Source organism: Leucopleurus acutus (genome assembly GCF_964270905.1).
Source record: "Leucopleurus acutus genome assembly, chromosome: 4".
Lineage (NCBI taxonomy): Eukaryota > Metazoa > Chordata > Mammalia > Artiodactyla > Delphinidae > Leucopleurus > Leucopleurus acutus.
This window is the reverse complement of record NC_139146.1, coordinates 129,779,523-129,793,255: the sequence shown is the minus strand read 5'-3', so window position 1 is coordinate 129,793,255 and position 13,733 is coordinate 129,779,523.

Sequence of the window (13,733 nt, the reverse complement as noted above, 5' to 3'; positions counted from 1 at the left end):
ACAACCAAACCAACAACACCCAGAGTTTCATGGATGGAAAGCTAAACTTTGAGAATGCCTGTATTTTGCGCAGGGCCTTTTGAAATCTAGGATTTCTTTTCCCTGTTTGGTCAGTTGATCATAAACACGTCTCCATGATAGCTGAGGGAAAAATAAAAGTAGGGATTAGTAATGTGGCTCCAAAAACTTGTGCCTTCAGAACCTAATCAAGTCCAGTTCTATATATCCATTTCCATTTGATGGTGGAGCACTTTGGGGCATACCTGACTTCATAGACAAGTGGATTAATACACAAATTCATAACGTGACATTGCATGTCCCATGGTCACATGTTTAGTTGTAGCCTCGCACCAGGGACAAACCAGGAACTATTCAAAATAAGCACAGACACTTGAGAAAAGGGTAGCGACTTTGCCCACAGATTTCTGCTGTGGTTCTCCTATAGGGGCTGGCCGCCAACTTAACCATTAGATTTCCTGAGTATAAGAACAAGGTAGTGAAGCTACTTCCAGAAGTGTCTGGTCAGCTGAAGAGCCTTCTTTTCCTATGGGATCTTACTTGAAACTGGCACCCTTTAATATGTCTCGTAAATGCTCAGATGGCATACTCAAAAGTCGTTATGTTTTCTCTCCTAAAACAAAAATGGCCCAAGTGTCATGCCCTTTTGTAGTGGATATAAAATATTTTACCTTATTATCTACTTTGTTTGGGAGAGTACATGTTGCCCTGGAAACACCTTTTAGATAAGTTAATATTAGGCTTCTGTATTTTTGTGCCTTTATCTCATATTTTCTGGCAAATCTGTATTTTAGCCAGGTATATTTTACCTAGGTGTCTTATTATTTCCCATGAACCAGAATAATGTCTGTCAGATGATGAGTCAATCCACTTCTCTAAAGGGAGTCCAGATTATCTCTTATCAAGACTCATTGATATGGGATTTCCCATATATAGGAGTCTCAGGAAAGTGACAAATGTCTACTATAATAATGAATGATTCCCATTAGGTACGAATTTGCAGTCAAGTACGATTAACAACTCAGAGTACTTACTGATTTGAATAAGCCTGAGCAATACAGGTACACTTGATAACCAGGCTCTTAAAAAGGAAGATCATTAATTAAGTGCATCTTTCAAACATAAAACCCCATGGACTTCTAGTTACTTTTTATGATACCTTGAGTCTATGGCAAGACATCCTTCAAAATTTTTGATTTGTGTTGTTTTGATGTGGAAAAATGTGAATGTTTCTTCAAGGACAGATTCAAATTTTCTGAACAACACTAGGCTCGGGTGGTCATTTGTCCTGGGGACAAAATGGATTAATGAGTTTAGACCAGGTTGGGCAAGAGTCACCCACTACACTGAATCTATCATGCTTTTCTTCCCTTTTTAATAACAGAAAAGGGGATGGTTCCTATGTGATTAACTTCTTGTCTGCGCAGAGGTGGGGAAATATTACCAAATTGTTAGTTTGTCCATACTTTATAAGAAATTCCCTGCTTACTTTTTCCCGTTTATTCAACAAATCCTCCATCCTGTTCTTGTTTGCCCAACCCAGTCATTTGGAATTTCTTTATCTCTTTTCATACACATTTCCCACAAGACATACCAAGGGTAATTACATAAGCATAGCTTTTAATTATTAAGAGAGAACACTTAGGGAATGCCATAGTTAAAACATTTTTAATTCCAATTAAGTGAAAATTTTACTACAGGACACAGGTATTTCAAGTTATGAGGAATATCTGATGGATGAGTATTAGATCACTTTATATTATGCTTATAAGATACATACTGCACATGTCTATGATTATTTTTATAAGTGAAATTTCTGGGTCAAAGGGGGTACATGTTCATAAGGGGTTGGAATAAACTTGGCCCCAAGAAAAAGAATTAATTTATAACTCTACCAATAAGTGTAAAAAGAGCTTATTTCTTCATACCTTGGCTAAACTTAGATATTACAAATAAACACAGTCTTTGACAATTTGTTAGATAATAGGTGTTATCTCCTTTTAAAAAATGCACAAATCACATATTTTTATAGGTTTCTTATGTCATTTTTTAAATTGAAATTTTTGTCTTATTGATTTCAAAGAACTTTTTATATATTAAGAATATTATGCATATACTTGTCATTTATAGCTAAAACATTTTCTCCAGTTTTTAATGTGGTTCTAGTTAGAAGAAATACAAGTATTAAGTATATATGTGGTAAATATATTTATATTTTCCTTATTTTTTTGCCTAGATAAATTGATAGCATGCCTAGAAAGTATTTATGCTAAATTTGTATAAATGTTCTCCTATAATTTCTAATAAAACATTTTGTTTATTGCTTCAATTTAAATCTTTATCCAATCTGTAATGTGTTCTGGGGTATATCTCGGGGGTACTGATCCAATCTTTTTCCTCAACAATAAGATACTCAATTTATTAAATAAACTGTCCTTTCTTCCCTGATTTAATGCACTATCTTATCCCACACTAAATTCTTAAGTGTGTTGGTATTTGGCCTGTTTGTGGACACACTTTCTTGTTCCCATTGTTTGATTGGTTTGATTCTGTGCCTCTACAATGTTTTGATTACTGCAGATTTTTAAACATTTTATACATTATATTCAGTTTTTAGTTTGACTTTATTTGGTGAGAACATATTGTTTTCAAATGAAGTTATTTTCTATATTTTCTAAATTATTCAATTTGTCAAAACTATTTAATCAGGAGTTTTATTCCTAAGACATTCCTATAAAGTTGTTTTGAATTCACATTATATTCCTAATTTAAGTTGTTATTTATGACATTTGTATTCATCTCCAAAACTGTATTAGTCACAGTTTTATAGTTTTAACAATGTTTAACTGGTTTCAAGGCACTGTGTTGTCTTAGTAGATAACATATTCTATATTTTACAGGTCTTTGTTTTGATTCTCTTTTTAGTGAGTTCAGATTAGACTTGGAATATTTTGTTTTCCATGGATCCATCAGTAATATCCTTTATTAGCTCATATAGACACACATGTGAACATAAACACACATAAGTATATATCTAAAGCTCTATTCCTGTTGCTAGTATATAAGTTGATATTTTAGCTGGGTATAGATTTGGCGGGAGATATAAAATTTTTTTTCCTTAAAAATATCTGTAGATGTTACTTTTTAGCATAATTCTTAATTTTAATTTATTATTCAGATGGCTCTAGAATACTGCTTATTTTGTCCCAGAGGACTGTGTTTTGGTATTTGACCTGTTGCATATCTTAGATATCACTTTGTTATTAGATTATCACTTTGTTATTCTCATGTAAAATGACTATTTTGATATGTTTATACTTATTAATTACTTCATTGTCTTTCATATTCTGTGCTCCTGAGTATATATCTGGGACTTTCCTAATTTCTTTTTATGAAGCATACTATTTTTCTGCCTATATACTTATTCTTTGTTTTTATAATTAAAAATTTTCTTCAACAGGGTTTAGGTAGTTGGCATCTTTTCACTGAAACTCCCTGCAGCATGTAGTTATAAACAGCAGTCCAAAGTACTCATTGTGCTTGCATTGCAGTTTCAAAAGGTTTTCTACAGTTACAGCCTTGATTTTTTCTTCTGTTTTAATGTTTTGGTTTTTTCTTGGGATTTTTGTTTTGGAGTCATTACATGGTGGGTTATTTTTCAGTTTTCTATGTCTCATCAATGATTTGATTTTTCTGTGCTCTTCATTATACTCTATACTGATTTTAATACAGATTTTAATTATTCTGTTGAAATGCTATTTTTATCCCATCATTCCCTTATTTCATCCAACTGAAAGCTTATACCTGGACCTTCTCTCTATTCCACACTTCAGTCATGTTCAGTTTTATTTCAATTTGATGTATATCATTTCATTTGTTTCTCTAATTTAATAGAGTACGTGCTTTCAGGAAATTTCTGATAACGTCAAATGATGCTTTCTTATAACTGTAAGTCTTCTGCCCCTTGAGTGTATCTTTTCCTTTGTGCCTTGTGTAGAATCTCTTCAAATTTTCTATTATTTAAAATTTATAATTACCCATTGTTGAATAAAACAGATTAACTCAAGCCCAATGTTTGTCATTAAGCCACTTAGCTAGTTGTGTTTAGATGTTTCTTGTTAGATCTTAAGCTAGTATTTGGATGATGTGCACAATTATAAGCTGAATTTTGGAGGGCTGTGATAACTTGGGTAGCGTCAGCTCTATTAGACTGTAGAGGAATCTCTTACTGCTGTGGCAAGCTTATGGAAGGTAATTTTTCCTGAATAACTTGAGGCATTATATGTTTCTTCCTCTGTTAGGGGAAGTGCATTTAAAACTTCAGTCCCCTGAACTGCTCTGAGAGTTGTTATTGTCCCTGTCACTCTTGGTTCTGGCCTCGTATCCCAATGTGCCATTACCCCTTCACTTTATTTGTTTATTTATTTATTTTTAAAATTTTTATTGGAGTATAGTTGGTTTACAGTGTTGTGTTTCAGGTGTACAGCAAAGTGAGTCAGTTATACATATACATATATCCACTCTTTTTTAGGTTCTTTTCCCATATAGGTCATTACAGAGTATTGAGTAGAGTTCCCTGTGCTATGCAATAGATCCTTATTAGTATCTATTTTATATATAGTAGTGTGTATATGGGATTGACATATACCCCTTCACTTTAAATCTGACAGTTGTTACACATTACTGAAATTGTTGTTCATTAATAGGAGAAAAGTAGGAACGATTAGTGTGAGAGAAGGATGAGCAGAAGGGGGGAATTCTCTTGAGTGCTAGTAAGGAAATTTGATGTGAACATCGATTAATACTCAAAATGTTACTGCTGCAACTTTGCAGCTCTGTCTGTAGTGTGAGGGTAGGTACAGTGTTCTCAGAAGAGAGAACATGTATATAGGCCAATAGGTGGGAGAGCCCGGGACTGTAAGCAGATTGTATGAATGGACTGCATATAGAAAAGGATGAGAAGGGATGAGGCCGAGGAGGAGGCCAAAGTATTCATCACTGTATATACCTGCCTGTGGAGTTTAACTTTATCTTGAAGGATGTGTTGGAATGTTTAAAGCAGGTGTGTGACATGTTGGGACAGAAAGATCTCTTTGGCAATAATTTGATTGGAGCAGGAGGAGACTTCTGATTCAGAGAGCACATAGAAGTCATTGCAATGGTCCAGGCAAGAAAAAGGTAACATTCTGGAGGGAAGATGAAAGACTTTGTGATTGAAGTAGAAGGCAAGGAAAAGGGAGGAATCTAGAATGATTCTTATGCAGTTGGTTCATGTTACAGGGTCAATGAGTATGGCATTCACTAAAATAAACTGATTTGTTAGAGCTGCAGTATGGTGTGATAATGAATTCAGCTTTGGAATTTCATTAGTGATTTCAGATAGACAATTTTCTACATAGGCAATGATCATTTCAACTTTAGTGGAACAAACAAACCGAAAATGTTTCCAAGGATAAAATGAACTAAGTTTTTAGCATGTATGTACTGCCTATTTAAACAATTTGGATTGTAGTATGTCGCTGTTAAGGCCAATAAAAGGGAGAAAATAACCGGCAAGATCAGTATTCAAATCAGGGTTGAGTTGGCAGCATGCGGGAGTGAGAAGGAGCTTAGCTTTGGAAGACAGGAAATTAATACCCTTGCGGAGTTCACTCATTAACAGTGGGATTTGGGGCAAGGCACTTAGTCATTTGGTTCCGCAGTTCCCTATCTGTAAAAGATAATATCATCTTTGAAATTATTTCAGAGTCTTAAGATTTGAACTAGATAACTGATATGAAATTGCTGCCATATGCTAGTTTCATATCTGTAATGGTGAGAAACAAAATATTAGATATTTATTGGAAATTTGCATCAGGGCAGACATTTTCTGGCAGATTACCCTGTGATGTAAGTAAGACTAGGCTTCTGTGCATTTTAATGCTACCTTTGATAAAATAATATATTTAATTCATTTTTTTAACATAATAGTTTGGAGACTAGGACATTGCAAATGTAAATTATGACACATTAAAAATAAAATAAAGTTAAATAGCAGTACTTAGCACCAGAGAGGATATTTTTTGCAATTTTTTAAATTAGCATTTTCCTTTATTAAAAATACAAGGAAAGAGAAAAGAAAATAGTTTTGCATTCAATATTAATATAATTTTCAACTCCTGGCTATGATTACATCATAAATATCACAGCCAAACTTCTTATAGAACTATATACAGAGCATTTCATATTCTTTCAAACAAGTTCACATAATTAAGAAAGTGTTTTTCAAATGAAATAGAATTATCTCGGTTACTCTGCTGTATTTACATATGTCTTTCATGAAGAGCTATTTGGCAGTAAATCTAGCTGTTCTTTAAATAAGCATACCAAAATACTTCTTCAGAGTCTAAAGTTCTGCTAAGAGGAAAAAAATCCACACCAATTTTGCCTCTGAAAAGATATTATCACTGCTCTTTTTGTTGGTCTAGAGACAAAATATTGGAGAAAATGGAATTTTACCAAAAACAAGATAGGAATTCTCTTCTACAGAATCTTATCCTACAGTTTTTTATAAACCAATAAAAATTAATAGATTATAAAAAAAATCCCTACTTATTTACTCAAAGTATTTTGGAATAAAGAAACTGATAATTATTTACCTAGTTTCAATCCTGGGTAAGCTCTCCTTGGGCAGAAGTCCAAATGAAAGGCTTAACCATTGCAAATTGTTTTTGTCATATGAAGCCCTACACATTCAAAATGCAAAACATACAGGCCCCACATCTGATTGGTAGGTGTAATTAGCTAGTGTCCATTCAGCACTGTGGGTTTCATTACCAAGTTTAAATTTTGGGGTGGGTTATCCTTCAGAGATTCTATTTCAATTCTTTTGTAAAAAAAAAAAAAAAGATATTTTAACCGTTGAATGGTTCTGAGAGTCACCAGCTTATATCTGAGTGTCATGGACATTCCTTTTGATTCCAGGGAATTAGCGTTGTGATTGGTTTAGAGCTGGTCTTGCAGTTAGGATGCTTGGGTTTGAATCCTGGCTTGGCCTCATATTAATAACTATGTGACTTGAAACGCATTGCCTTCCTTTACTGTGCCTTAGTTTCCCTAATTATAAAATGGGCAAAATAATAGTACCTATCTCATAACTGTTGAGAGTATTATATTAGTAAATATATAAAGTGTTCCTGACACCTAGTTAGTGCTCAGTGATTAAAAACTATTGTTGTTATTATCAACTCAGAAAGAATTGTTATCATAATATGACGATGATAAACAATGAAAAGGAAAAGATTAGGCTCTTTAACTGGTACCCTTGACAGGGACTTGGGGAGGGAGGAATACATCATTGATAGGCTCTGCCAAACGATTCCTCCTCTTCCTAGTGCTCGGGATCAATCTTGGAAAACCAAGAGGTGGGGGAGTGTATCACTATATCCCTAAAATGCTGGCGACCTAACTGGAACCTTCAGTTCTTTTCTTATTGGTAAAATTCATTCCCAAATAAATCCCTCCTCTCCTTTTCCCTGCCCCCGCAAACTAGCAAAACCCACATGCCTCATTTGAGAAATACATGTGCCAAGTTTGAAATTTTAAAATTCAAACTCCTTTAATTTTTTTGCATACACATAAATTCTGGCAAATTTCAGTGCTGGTTAAAAAAACACGTTTTTGCTTGTTGGAATGCTATTATTGCTCCAAACGATTGAACAGATTTCTTCAGCCTTTCGAAATGAAATTCATTTCTGAGAAGACAGTAAGGATGAAGAATTTCTTCCTCAAGGGTCATGCTGGGGGAAGCTTAGAAAGTACTGTGCTGGTGCACATAGCACACAGAAAAAGTTTCCTCTCATCCATAACTGGTTATTTTATATGCTTCTCTTTTTTCAAACTCCCAGTGAGAACAACATAGCCTTGACAAAATGAAGGATGAGTTTCAGTTTCAACCTGTAATCCTCACATAACCCATTATGATGGATAGTTTTGTTGTCAAGTTGGGTAGGCTATATTACCCACTTTTCAATCACGCGCTCATCTAGGTGTTGCTATGAATTTATTTTGTAGACGTGGTTAATATCTGCAATCAGTTGACTTTAAGTAGAGTATCCTTGATAATGTGGGTGGGGCTTATCTAATTGGTTGAAAGGCCTAAGAGCAAAACCGGGGTGTCCCTGAAGAAGAAATTCTGTGGGAGATCTGCTGTGTCAGCTCCTGCCCCAGAGTTTCCAGCCTATAGGCCTGCCTCACTAATTTTGAACTTTGCCCAATCAGACCCCCTCATCTCATAAGACAATTCCTTGAAATAAATAAATCTCTGTCTCTCTCTCTCTCTCTGGTTCTGTCTCTCTGGTGGAACCCTGACTGATAAACTCTTCATCTCAATTGTGATATAAAATGTAAAGTACCAGTTTCACTGGCCCAAAACTTTTTACTTCAATTGCTTAAACAACACTTCATTTTCAAAAGTATTTGAGCATCTGACTGTTTTTTAACTTTTTCTTGAAATATTTCACACACACACACAGACGGAGAGCACAAATCAAATTGAACACATTTGTGTACCCAGAATGCAGATCAAGAAGCAACATAATCTGTACACAAGAGGATGCCTTGGTGCTCCTTACCATCATGCCACACACACACACCCCCAGCATTTGTTGAAAGATGGATCCTTACGAAATGAAGCCAGGACTCTAAAGTTCCTGTGTACACGCTCATAAGTACTGTTTCCTCTAGCCAGAAATCTCCAGGTGCCTGTAATAGCATCCCCTCTCTTAGTCAGTCTGAGCACACTCAATCCCATTCCTCACTTGGAGGGCATTACTCAGATCTAAATATACATATTCCCTAAATCCCTTAGGTTATAAAAAAATTTCACGGCATTTGGTTTAGTGGCATGAAAAAAGAAGCGGATCAGGGGGATGGAAAACCCTTTTTAAAATAGCTTGGCCATCCTAGCTCTCAGTGTGGTGATGAGAACAAAATCAGATTAAGCTGGCTTTTGAGGATTTCCACATTGATAAAATGTATGTATTTACATTACACTTATATAGGTTCCCGTCTTATCTCTGCTAATATACCACAGACTCCTTAAAGGAAAAAAACCTCTCTTCACAATAGAGGTTAGTGATGCCCCCATACTGCCTAGGGCAGGTGCTCAGTCAATACCTGTTACATGGATTAAAAATGATAACTTTTCATTCACTTTTTAGTATAGACCCATTAAAATTATAGCAAATTATGAGGTTTTGAGGGTGACTATTGTTTATCCTCCAAAAGAGATTTAGATTTCCTGACCATTGACTGATCTTCTAAAGCAGGAATGAACAAATCTAAGTAAAGCCTTGATAGGCCAATCCCTGGGATGCTGCAGAGTATTCTGTTTTTTTCATCTTGAGAAACAGAAGAGCAACAGAAATAATCAAGGCGACTGACTGGTTTCCTCATAGAAAATGATCAAAGAGGTCATGAAAGAACTATGGCAAAGGACGTGAACAAATCCTATAAAATTCTTGATCTCATTTCTTCCTTTAATTATCAACCTTTCCAGCAAAACTCCTTGAAAGGCTTATCCATTCTGCTTGGATCTAAATTCTCCTCCCCTTGCTCCCTCAAACCCTCCCCATCCTACCTTTTGCCTGCACCAAACCTACCAAAACTCACCTCCAGGGGCCACACTTCTCAGACCTCCTGTGACTTAACCATTTGACAAAACTGACCACTCCCTCTTTTGTGGAGTTCCTGGCTTGGCTTCTAGGACTCACTCTTCAGAACGCTCCTCTGCCTGCTGCTTCTTGGCGTTTGTGCTGATCCTCCCCCACGGCTCTCAGACACCTGGTTTCCAGAACCAGGGCTTGCCTCTTCTCCTGTCTGTCTACATCATCTCTTCAATCTCACTGCCTGCGACACCTTCTGTATGTTGATGATTCTCAAACTTAGAGTGTCAGGCTCCCCTCTGCCAAGACTCCCAGTTCCAGCTGCCAGGTCAACGTGTTTAGTGAATCTCTAGTACGGGTATCAACACTAACAAGTCCAAACCGACCTCTGTCTTCTCCCGGAACTTCCCCTGATCTTTCACCTTAAACTTGTTTCTCCTGTTTTTCTTCTGATCTCAGACTCAGGCCAGAATCTGCTCTTTAATTTCTCTCTTTCACATGCTGCCTCCGATCTATCAGCAAATCCTATGGCTGTATCTTAAAAATGTTTTCAGAACTTAACTGTATCTCACCTGTTCCACTGCTAAGGTCATCTCTCACTTAGATGATTGCAATTGTCTCCTGACAATATAGCCTTTCTGCTTCTTGCCTGCCTCTGGTCTTTTCTCAATAGAGCAGCCAGAGCGATCCTGCTCAGAAGTAAATCAGATCATGTTACTCCTCTGTGAAAAACCCTCCCTTGGCTTTCCAACACTCTCAGAGCAAAAAGCTAGAGTCCTTGTCTAGGCCTGTAAGAGCCAACATGATCTCGTGACCTCATTTCTTACTCTTTTTTCTCCTTCTGGTCATACTGGCCTTCTTGCCATGTGGTCAAGGTTTCTGCATTTGCTGTTTCCTCTGCCTGAAACACTTACCTCAGATAGCACTCCCTCACTTCCATCAAATAAGCATCTCGGGGAGACTTTCCATCTCTATCATATTTGAAATTGCAGCCACCTCCACATTCTTTGTCTCACTTTCCTGCTTAGATTTTGTCCAAAGTACTTATGAACATGTGACATATTACATATTTTGCTTATTTAAGATGCAGAATGAACGTTTCAGGAAGGCAGGGATTTAAAAAATTTTTTTGGTTGTTGTTCTCCAATAAGTCCTATCACCTAGAATTTTAAGTACTCAAATTATTTGTTGAATGATTATGCCTATTCCTTTCTCTTCCCTCCTCTCCCCCCCTCCCCTCTCCTCTTTTCCTCTTTTATCTTGTCTCCTCTTTTCTGTCTAGATTTATTCTTTTGATGATCTCACCAGCTACACAGCTTTAGTTACCACAAGAAGTATAATCCCAAACTTAAAAAAAATATATTGCAATATAAAATATATTTAGAGCCATCTGCTCCTATTGAGAAAAAGAGCTAGACAACATAGAAATAAAATGTTGTTTCAAATAGTTGGTAATTACCATATGGGACTTATTTCTGCTACCAATGACTTTACTCAGTATCTCATCATTTTTGCTTGGATTATTAGCCTCTTAGTTGTTATCTGTAACTTATGTGTGGATATCTCCACCCTTTTTTTCACATAGTCATCAGTGTAATCATATCACACACATTTAAATATATTTCACTGGTCTCCCGGGGGGGGGGGAGAGGAGGATACAAGTGATAATGATGACAAAGGTGTAGAATCAAGTATTTTGAAACTGGATGAGCTTGTTCTTTCCCTCAAAGTCAAATACATGTTTTCTATATGAGTTAACTAACCATAAGGAGACATTCTGAAGAATGCCTGTATTATGTGTGTACATAATATTTCCACTGCTTGAAAGACACTTCTTATTTGAATCAGAAGGCCTATATTGCAACTAGAACTTTTAAACATTTCATTCTTTTAAAGAAAGTGGAAATAAAACTGAAACCCATCCTGAGGATCATGCCGTGTTCCTATAACTCTGTGGATTTTTGGTAATCATTGGGCCCCTGTTTGGGTTTGGGCGGCATCTTCTTTGCTAAGAAAGTCATCAACGAAACCCATTTTAGACAGATCCATGTCTTTGTTAAGTTACACGGCATTTTAGTGGTGCAGTACATGGATCACTTTTCTTGAAGGAAACACAAAAGTAGAAGTGTTTTCCAAATCTTTCTGTACTTGAGTGACATTCTTCACTGGCCCAAACTTCTTTGGCTAATTGATTCTCCAAACAAGACCTCAGCCAACCTTCAGAGCAGCTGTTTCTGGAATAATGGAGACTGGCAAGGGAGGGAATAACTGTGGCTTTAACAGGCATGCATTCACTCTCCACCACATTCTAAATTGCCTTCTCTGAAAGGGTTGTTTTGATGACCAAATGCATCTTGTTTTCTCTTGGTTAAAAAAAAAAAAAAAGAAAGAAAGAAAATACAGCCCTATTTTTCAGACCATGATAACACAAAGCAGTCACTGGAAAACTTGGCAAGAGTGAGTCGAGTTCCTAATAGGCTGGCCACTGTGACTTGGGATATTTTTCTGAGAAACCCAGTAAAGCCCATTTCATTTTGGAATAGATTCCTTTCCCCCAGTGGCACTCCAGAAGCCTCACTGTCTGTTTCAATTCTAAATCCCCAGTCTTGTCACAGACTCCGGGCTATAACTGACTTCTGGCAATTTATGATCAAACCTAAAGGCATTTAGGGAGTGAATTGTACCATTTGTTGGACAAGTAAAAGTCTCTGATACTTGGGGCCGAAATTAAAATGTCATTTAGTAAATGAGTATGTTAATCTCATAAGAGGAAATAACAGGAATCTCATAACAGGAAATCTCATAAGAGGGATAACCAGTGTCTTACTTAAAACCCAGGAATTTTAGAGCTGGAAAGTAACTTAGTGATCATTTAGTTTAACTCTTGTTTTCACTGGTAAGGAAGCTGAGGCCAAGGGAAATTAGGTAGCTGGCTTAAGGTCACACCTGGCTTAAATAGGTCAGTCACCTAATTCCCTCCAAGTGCCTATTTCATGACCCACAATTCTATTCTCACTCTAGTTGGCTTTTGTGAAAGAGCAATATCAGAAGCCAGACCAAAGGTCTTAGTTGATTATTTTCCTTTGTTGACAGTTTTCTTTTCACTAGCAGGGTAGGGAAAGGGGGGCTTGGGGTAGGGGACAATTGAGAAAGTTGAGAGACATCTGAGACAATATTACTTAGAGGTGTTACTGTTTCAGGCTGAGTGAAAAAGGATGGTGATGAAATTATCTTTCCTGGAAATGATTACAGATAGATAAGAACCTTTTGGGGTCTAATAGTAGAAGGCATGAGGGTGTTCTTGACTGCTGTTTTTAGGCAGTGTGTTTGGACACACTGGGTAACCCTCAAGAGGTCCTGGGTGTGTCATAACATTCTGGATTTTCAGTCATTTTTGGTTATAGGACAGCCACTATCAGGAAAGCACGAACCTGAAAAAGTTAGAAGACCCTTTGGAAAGCCCATATAGACTGAATTTATCATTTATGTCTGAGACACTGAAGTTTTGTAGAAAAACTTGCTAGGAAGTGAGGAGAATATTTTTGTAGTCTTATACTTCCAGAGTTGTTTGCTGCAGTCAGTCTATTAAAATGGGCCTGGTGGAGAATGGATGCTCCCAGAACTACTGCAGTATGCTATCAAAGGTCCTGGGGACCACAGAAATGTATTAGGATTTGAGTTTCCCTATAGTTGGCAATGAGACTGGCTCTGTACCAGGACTATATGTTGCTTCTAGAATAAACGGTTTTTTCCCTAACTAATCCTGAACATTCACATTTGATTATGTTATATTCATATCTTAATTATCAGGATATCAAGAGTGTCTGCCACATGGTAGATTTTTCAAATGAATGTGAAAGGATTATGAATTTGGATTTAATTCAGAGAGGGACAGGGAACCAATGAAAGGTTTTAACTTGGGCGTGGTCATGTTCAGGCTGGACAACCTCTGCCTGCTCTCTGGATCCTATCACCCAGAGGTTCATGGGAGTCACTTGTTCCTATATTTCTTTCCATAGAGTTTGGGGAAAAAAAAGCAGATCACCCATCAGGCAATCAAATAATGATCAG